Source organism: Bos javanicus, chromosome 3 (assembly GCF_032452875.1).
Source record: "Bos javanicus breed banteng chromosome 3, ARS-OSU_banteng_1.0, whole genome shotgun sequence".
In the NCBI taxonomy this organism is placed as follows: Eukaryota; Metazoa; Chordata; class Mammalia; order Artiodactyla; family Bovidae; genus Bos; species Bos javanicus.
Genome location: NC_083870.1, coordinates 99,930,128 through 99,939,272, shown reverse-complemented (window position 1 = coordinate 99,939,272; position 9,145 = coordinate 99,930,128).

Genomic DNA, 9,145 nt, shown 5'->3' with positions numbered 1-9,145 from the left:
CAGGTGTATTTGCAGATTTTAGGAGATGGGGGAAGAATCCTATTTTTGGCTAAAATTAGCTTGGGGAAAGGGAGTCGCAGATACCAGCTCAAGGATCATAGTTAAATGGGAACCCTCGCCCTGAGCCAGACTTCCCTACAGGCTGGACTGCTCTCATTTCTCCTGAGCTGAAGTTTGGGGTCAACAACTGCCTTCCTCCCCAGCCCCAGCTCCAGCTCCAGCGCTGACTTCAGCCTCTCACTTCTTGCCAGCACCGTCTTCAGCTGAAGCCACTCCCCCCGCTCCCACCCCCGGTCTGCCTGACCTTAGCACGTCACTGGCTTTCTCAGAGGCTTTCTTCCTAGGGGCTTCTTCGAGGTGCCAGAGACACCTCTGGCATCGCCTCCCCCTCCTCTTCCCACTCCTATTACTTCCAGTCGTGGGGAGCTTCATCTGGGTGCCCACAGGTCCAGGTTTGGCTCTGCTTCCTCCAAGGCCTTGGGCAAGTCTCCCAGCTTCTTCAAGCCTCAGTTTCTTCTGTAAGATGGAAATAATGATCGCATCTGAAGCCCAGTCACGGCCTCAGGATAAGACCTCCACAGAAGGTGAAGGCCAGGTGGGAGAGGACGAGGGCTGCCCCTCTTCATCCTGGGGGTCACTATGGGACGAGAAGTCGGTTCAGGTCTCCGAGTCTGTGTCCAGAATCCCCAGCTCCTCCTGGGGAGGCCACTCTGAGAGCTTTAGCGTGGTTCGCTCACGGAGAAGGGTTGAGCTCAGAGACAGGAAATCTCCCCAGGGGCGTGGTTGGTTCTACGGAGGTTGGGACTGAGGCCCCAGACTAGGACCCTTTAGGAAGCAGGACCTGGGATTCCGGTCCTGTTTCTGCGCTGTGGGAGGCAGATAAGACCTAAATCCTTTCTGGGCCTCAGTCTCCCCTTCGGCTGCAAGGGGAAGGGGTGTCCTTCTCCTCCCCATCCATCTCGAAGGCTCTGACGGTCCGCCTCGCTTCGCTGCCCAGGGCGCTGTCTGGGCCTCTGCGCCCCACTCCCCGCACTCAGATTTCATCCCCCCGCGCTGGGTCTCGCGTGGGCCAGACAGACGGACCCGGCGGAGGCGGCCTTCCCCGCCCTCGCACGGCGGGACAGACGGCCGGACGCCAAGCGCCTGAGTCCGGCCGGCTCCCCAGCCGCTCCGCCGCTCGCAGCTCCGCGCACGGGCCGCCCCGCCCGCCGCCCTCCCCGGGCGCCCGCATTAAAGCGCATATGCAAGCCATGAATTATCAACTGAAAGGAGTCAATTACCGGCTCTAAAAACGAGTGTCTGCGCCCGGAGCGCCCGGGGCCATCCGCCTATTTACGGAGCGATTCCCCCCGCCCGGCCTCGGGAGGCAGAGGCGGGAGAGACGCGGCCTGAGTCCGGGAGGGAGAGAGCGACGACGGGGAAGAGAGGCTGGAAGGAAGAGAGCCAGAGACCCGCAGAGACAGGGGGGCGAGACCGAGAGACAGAGATCTGGAGAAACGCGCCGAGAAGCGGACAGGCAGAGCTGGCTTGATTCCTTCTCCGCAGAGTGGGGGCAGTAGAGGTGGAGCAGCTCCTCCTCCCCACGTCCTGGTGGAGACCCGGTCTTCCTGGGCTAAGGAAGGCTGGACTGCTGGCTGGGGCCCTGGGGGTAGATGTGGGGCTCCGATAGGGTGGGGAGCATAGTTTGCAGAGGAGCCTGTCCTGGCAGGAAACTGGGGAGCAGGTTGCCTTGCATTCAGGTGACCGGGAGCACTCGGTGAAGATCAGGGACGAAGTGAGGACAGAGCCTGATGCGGAGGTCTCTGTGCAGCCTCAGCACGGAAAGGGGAGAGGTGAAACCAGCCAGCCCCAGGGGCTCAGGAAGTCTTGTCTGCCTCCCAGGCTCCCCTCTCGGAAAACGTTTTTTCCTACTGGGCTCCTGCTCATTCTTTGACTCTGGGCCTCCCCAGCTGCTCTGCCTGCCGTAGCCTAAGCACAGACTCCATTCTGTTCTATGATCCAGGTGTGACTTTTCCATGAGGTTTCAGTCAAGTACCATAAGGGCAGGGCCTTGGTGAGTATTATGCCCTGTGGAGGGAGCAACATACATCTGAATGGATGAAGGAGTGAGCTGGGCTAGAGGGGCCCTTGGCCAGGTCTGAGGCTGTGACCAAGACCAAGAGTTTGGATGGGAAAAGCCAAGTACAAACCACTCTGTGCAGATCACTTGAAAGGCTTCCAGCAACCCTGGTGCTGGGCTGAGTTCACAGTTACTGAGTCTAGCACTTGCTCTGCAAAGGGTGAGGGCAGGAGCAGTGCACGGAGGGGAGGGGTTGGAGGCCAAGGAGCTTAGGCCTGGATCACCAGCACCAGCAAGTGGCTGCCCTGGCTCCCAGGGCTTTGCCTTTAGGGTTTCAGGGCTCCTTCTTCTGCAGTGGGTAGGGACAGGCAACCCCCAGGAAGGAGGAAGGAGTAGAGCTTAAAGGGCAGAGGGTAAAGTCTAGGCTTGGGAATCAAGCAGAGCCCCTTCTTTCTAGCTGTGTGGCTTCTGATAGCCTCTTAACTTCTGAGCCTCAGGTTCCTTCCTGATAAAATGGGGACAGTGCAATCCACTTTTACACGGGTGTTCTCATGTGTGCATAGCACTTTGCCTCAGAGGGGAAGACCCTGCCTAAAGTAAGACTAAGAATAGCTGCCACCTATTGAGGCTTGCGGGTGTCAAGCACTGTGACGAGTGAGTTATCTTTCTCTTCTTCCCAACAGCTTTCTGAGGTTGTGAAGTCACTTTGCAGACAAGAAAATTCAAAGAAGGGCAGGGATTGGGAACTGGCAGCGTCAAGGTTTGAAGTCAGGTCTGACTCCAGATCCTCCTTCATCCCCATGCCCCAGGGCCTCCCAGACTTGGAACATCCCATCCACCCCCATCCTGTCCCTTCAGCCCTTCCAGTCTGACTGAGCCCAGGTCTATTGAGGGGGCCATGGAAAGGTGAACAGGTCAGCTCAGGTCTGGCAGAGGTGGCCCCTAGGGTCTTGTTCCCACCACAGTAGTGGGGTGGGGGCCAGCTTCTTGCCTGATGAGTCTGCAGCCTCGCCACCCCATTAGCGGGCAGCCAGAGGGGGTGTCTGCAAGCGCCAATACAGGGGTTCTTGCAGCCACTCGCCTATTAATGGCTGGTGGCTTTACAGTGATTTATTAGGGCTTCCTCATTTCCCCTTGGTCTGCTATAAACATATTTATACCACCAGAGTGACCGATAAATTTCCCTTATGAATCCCGTTATCTCCCCCATTAACCATCCGTCACCTTTTATGCGGCCACAATGGGCTGGGCCAGGGCACGGGGGGCTGGGTGGGAGGCCCTCGGCCTGCAGCCTGTGGGCCTAGTGAACTCTTCACCTCCCCCACTGCTCCCCAGACAGAGCAACCACTGCTGCCTTGGAGCTGCCTCCAGAATGAGGGCAAGGGCCTCAGAACACCCTGGACAAGGCAGCTTCCTCCTGGGTCTCAAAATGGGGAGGTCCCTCTTGGGGCTACCCTGTAGCCTGGCTCCATCTCTTCCAAGTGAGCAAGAGTCCTCTGGAGGTGCTACCACTGCTCTTCCTTCTCTCCCCACCCTCAGCTCTCACCCTCATCCCTCTAAGTGCCCCAGAAAGCTAAGACACAGTTGTGGTGGTACCTGGGGCCAGATGCCAACTGGCATTTACCAAGCACCTCCTCTGTGCTAGTCACTTTACATCCATGATTTCCTGTGATCATGTCCTGGGGCCAGACATTTGTAGCTTTGTTTGCCAGATAAGGAAATGAGGACTTCCCTTGTGCCTCAGACAGTAAAGCGTCTGCCTACAATGCGGGAGACCCGGGTTTGATCCCTGGGTCGGGAAGGTCCTCTGGAGAAGGAAATGGCAATCCACTTCAGTACTCTTGCCTTGAAAATCCCATGGATGGAGGAGCATGGTAGGCTACAGTCCATGGGGTCGCAGAGTCGGACATGATTGAGCGACTTCACTTGATTTTGCCAGATAAGGAAATGAGGCTCAGAGACATTAAATAAAGAGCCCAAGGTCATCCAACCCAAGGGCAGAACTGTAATGTGGGGCCTTTCTGGCCCTAAAGCTTATGCTTTCAATTACTGCATTTCAGGTGCCCTGGTCCAGGAGGGGTTAATCCAAGGAAGTTTTCCAGCAGAGAGGGCTACAGAGCAGGGAAGGAAGAAGAGAGGAGAGAGGAAGGGGCCTCAGTGTAAGGCTGGCAGGGAGTTGGGGGCAGGGCTGTGAAGTGGGAAATGATCTACACTTTGGGGAAATCTGGACACCTGTTCAGAGTTGGGCTCCAAGCTGCTGGAGATGGTGGGCAAGGTCTCTCAGAGCCCTAATGCACCTGTCTTGCCCACATTTGGCAGGACAAGGGGCCAGGTGCATGGCCTGGGCAGGTAGACCAGGGCTTGGCTTAGACTTTCTCAGCTGTGTGATTTCAGCCTTCTGTTGATACCAAGGCATGGAAGATTCTGCCCTTGGAGTACCTGATACATTGGCTTCCTTGGAAGACAGCTGTGTGTTGGGTGAGGGGGGTGCGGGGGGAATGCCTAGGAGTTCTGTCTCCTCCACCTTCACCCACAAAGTCAGCCAGAACTGCTGAGAGCACCTTTAGAGCTAGGATGACCCACACTTTCCAAGGGAGAAGAGTCTCTAGACTTAGGTAGACCAGAGTCTACCCTGAGCCTTGGCACTGCTTCTCTGGCCCAAGGGGGATGGGTATAGGCATTTTACAGATGAGGCATCTTCAGCCCAGAGAAGAAAGGAATCTGAGCAAAGAGCTGCACCCAGGGTTAAGGTCTCCTGCTGGGAAGAGACTCAGCAGCATTAGAACCAGGAGGTAATAGAATGAAGCCAAGGATGGGACTGGAGTGTAGCCTGTTGGGTCTGGGTGGCTGTGGGGTGGGGGCTTAGTTCTCTGAAGGCTGTCTAATTACTCCTGTCTCCAGCAGTGCCATTTGTGGGGAGGAGCGGTCTAGGAGTGGCTAGGGCGGAAGGGATTAGGGGCTTAACACCCCTAAAGAAACAGATTCTCCTGTGACTTCAAGAGGATATGGGCAGGTCATTCTGGCCTGCCTCCCATGGTCAGAGGGAGGAGCTGAGCGGTCTCCAGGGCTAGTCCATCCATTTCCTGCCCCCTCACCCAGTTGGGGAGTTGGGGAGACAGCCATGCTAAGAGGACAGAGGCCTTCTGTGCAGCCTGCAGCAGATTCTGGCCCTTTCTGAGACTCAGCCCTAAATAATCTCCAGCTCTAGCTCAGGCCCCAGACTCCTTGCTGCCATATGCCATGGGGACACCCCTGCCCTCAGATAAGAGCTCCTGAAGTGGGGACCACGACAGGGACAAGCAGACACAACGGGCGGACACTGCTTGTCTCTGCCCCAGAGGTCCCCAGTCTCGCTGTCTCCTGGTTTCCCTGCTGTTCTCCCCCCTCCTTCCCTTTGCCCAATCTGTCCTACCCCTACCCACTGTCTGCCTGCCTGCCTGCCTGCCTCTGTCTGCACTGGCAGCCCTCTCCCCACGTCCTCTCCTGTCTGCAAGGTTGGAGGGGAGAGGAGGGGGGGGCAGGAGTGTGAGCCCGTGAGTGTGTGTGTTTGAGAGAGTGCGAGCACTCCCTCTCTGTCCCTTCCCGCCCACCCCACGCTCTCCTCCCACTCTCTCACACACACACTCTCTCTCTCAGTCATTTTCAATGTCATAAATTTCCACGTCTCTCTCCTCCACTCGGCTATTACCTGCGCCTCCGTCAGCAGCTCTCGCTCCCAGATGGACTAGGCCATCTCCGCTCTGCAAATGACTCAGGGAGAGAGAGGCAGGGAAGGAGGGAGAGAAAGCAGCAGAGAGACACCGGGAGAGATTGAGAGCTTGAGAGAGAAAGCGAGTGAGCAGGAGACGGAGGCTGGAGCAGAGCAGGGGGAGAGACGCAGCCCAGAGACCTCAGCCCCCTGTTACCGCCTCCTCCAAAAAAAGTCCTGGCCTGCAGGGAGCCTTTGGGGGGGCCCGGTGTGGGTGGAGGGGGTTGTCTCCTCCCCAGGCAAGGGGGTGGTGCTGGCTCTAGGGTGGGGTCAGGTCACCTAGCTCTGCTCCCTGTCCAAACCCTGGGACTTGATGCCAGTCCTTCCCTTCCACTCACATTCCTGTGGGCCTCTACATGCCAGTGGTGGGCTTGGGGGGAACCAGACACCTGGTATTCCTCCCTCCAGCAGCTCACACACTCGGAGGCAGACAGACTGGGATGTTCCCTGCGTAGTACCACTCTGCTAGGACCCCGTGAGGACACGTGTGGATGGCGGTGGTTTTCAGAGTTCCCACAGTTGAGAGGGGGCTGCCAAGGAGCTGTGCCTCACCCTTCAGAATTGGAGGCTTCTGTAGATCTGGGCTTCTCACGGTTAATGGGAGGCCCCCTCCTCCCCTCCTGCTGTCTTTACACTAGCTTTTGGATTTCCCAGGACTGGTCTTTGGAAGAGAGCAGAGCCAGGAAGACTCAGGTGGTTTTGGGGAGACAGCGTTTCCAGGAGATCCTATAGGATGAAGAGTGAGGCAGAGGGGGTCCAGGTAGGGGTGTCCTGGCAGGACTGGGGAGACTGTGGGGACCCAAGGCCCCAGGATGCTGCTGGGAGGGCCTCAGTGAAGCACCAGCTGGTAGTATTTAGTATTAATGATGGTGCATGTGGGAGCTTCTGGCAGGACTGGGACGATATAGGTCCTGGGCCTGATGCTGAGACCAGAACCTCCTGGAAGGTTTCCTGCTTGTCCTCTCAACACCTCCAATTTCTTTTAAAAAGCAAATATAATCTTACCACTTTCTTGGTTCACCCCTCCAGTGGCCCCACATCCCACTGAAAACAAAACCTAAACTCCTCACCCTGGTTTCCTAGGCGCAATCTGTCCTGGCCTCACTCTCCCCTCCTGTGTCTCCCCTGACTTCTCTCTCCTTACAGGGGCTAGAATGTGCCCAGGGCCTTTGCACTCACTGTTCTCTTTGCCCAGGGCTGGCTTCTCGTCCCTCAGCTCAAGTGTCACCTGCGTGGAGGAGCCCATCCTGACCACTTCCTCTACTGGGGTCGGTCACTCCATTAACTCTATCGTGGCTTTCTGAATATTTATTTTGTGAAACTTTTTACACTGTCATTATCTGTTTGCTTGTTTAGTGTCTTCCAATGGATTGTACCTTCCATGAAGTCAGAAACAGGTTTGTCCTGTTCATCAAAGACAGTAACTGCCACATTACAAACCCTCAGGAAGTACTGAGTTGGCCAAAAATTTCATTAGGGTTTTTCCATAACACTGTACAGAAACCCCGAATGAAATTTTTGGCCAGCCCAGTACTTACTTACTGAATGGATGATGTTGACATAAGTGAATCCTCCTCACCTTGGTGTGTGGGGACTGATGTTGAGATGGACATTGAGGTGGGCTGATAATCTCAGGTTGCTGTCCATCTGGCAGATTTAGAATCCCGGTGGAATAGCTGCCATTCCAATAGAGAAAGGCATTTCACCCTAATGATGGGAATTTAACCTGTGATTAGGATCAGGCCTCATACAAGAATTTTCCTTGACTGAAGCCCACATACCAGAGTCCCTCCATCTGTGGGTAAGCATATACACACAGGCACACATAGACACATACACACATACACACTTACCACAGACATATTCAGACCCTTGCACAGAGTGGCCTAAGATAAGGCACAAGCATGCACAGAATCCCCATAGATGCCTGTGCACACCAAGGCACACAGAAGGATATGCCCAGCACCTGCATTCCTACACATGCCAGACACAAGCCTACAGGTATATTTGTGAACACATAAACAGGTTTCCCAGGTGGCTCAGTGGTGAAGAGCAGGTGCATCATCTGCTAATGCAGGAGATGCAAGAGACATGGGTTCGATCCCTGGGTCGGGAAGATCCTCTGGAGGAGGAAATGGCAACCCACTCCAGTATTCTTGCCTGAAAAATACCATGGACTGCGGAGCCTGGTGGGCCCCAGTCCATGGGGTCACAAAGAGCTGGACACAGCTGAGTGACTGAGCACACACAAACACAAACACACACTTACCTATGTGTGTGCAGACACAGTCATAAAAGCAACATAATTAAACATTAAAAATAGCATAAACGGACAAGACATCTGTTCCCTGGCTTACTGACTCAGGAGTCCTCACCATGAAGGGCCTGACTGGGCCCTGACTGCCCTCCAGCAGGGGATACACTACACCGAGGGGTCCACGCTCTCCCGCCTCATCCCTGCACTGCCCCCTCTCCACTGCTCAGCCCCTGTGGTCTGGTAGGAGGCTCAGGCTCCTGCAGACTCAGCCAGGGGCCAGAGGCAGGGCTCAGCTGGAGCCAGGGTCGGGGCTTCTTCAGTGTCCAAGGTCAAGATTCACTGGGTGACTGGGGTCCGCTGGGACCAAGATCAAAGGTCAGTCAGAGGTGGAGTTTTCCCTGATGCCCCCTCTCTCTGCTTATAGGTGTACCCCCATAAGTGCCAGCCCAAGGAGCTGCTGGTGGGAAAGAGATGCAGTGTCCTCATGGTGCATGGGCCTCTGAAGCTGGTAGAGGGTGGGGGGCAGGTGGGGGCCAGGCCGGGCAGATAGCTGTGAGGTACGTTTCCATCTCCGCGGGTCGGGCGGGCGAAGCCATTTCCAATCTGCTCTCTATCATTTTCAATATCATTAATCCCAGACACTCTATTTTCCATGCCTGCGCAGCCAGGCCCCCGAGTGTGCGCCGTGTAAAGTGACACATATTCATCACCGGCTCGTGGTGCCGGCGCCGACGCTGATACAATATTAGTGTTGCCCCCCCGCTCGGGGCCCGCTCCGCCTGGCTCCCCGATGGCACGAATCCATCACCTGGAGCCCGTGTCACTTTCCCCAGCAGCCACATTTGTTTGGGCACTTAGGAGGTAATTGTGGCACATTAGCCAGGGTGGGGAAGGGCGCTGGGCCCCGGGAGGAGGGGTGGCTGAAGCATCTTCTTCTACAGTCTGAGCCCACCCTGGCCTGGTGCCTCTCCTGGGCTCCTGCGAGGGTCCCAGAAACCTGGGGTCTTGTTCAGCCTTGGAGGGGGTGGCTCGAGGAAGTCAGGCACCATCAGGAAGTCTTAGAAGGGTTCCCCAGCCCCCC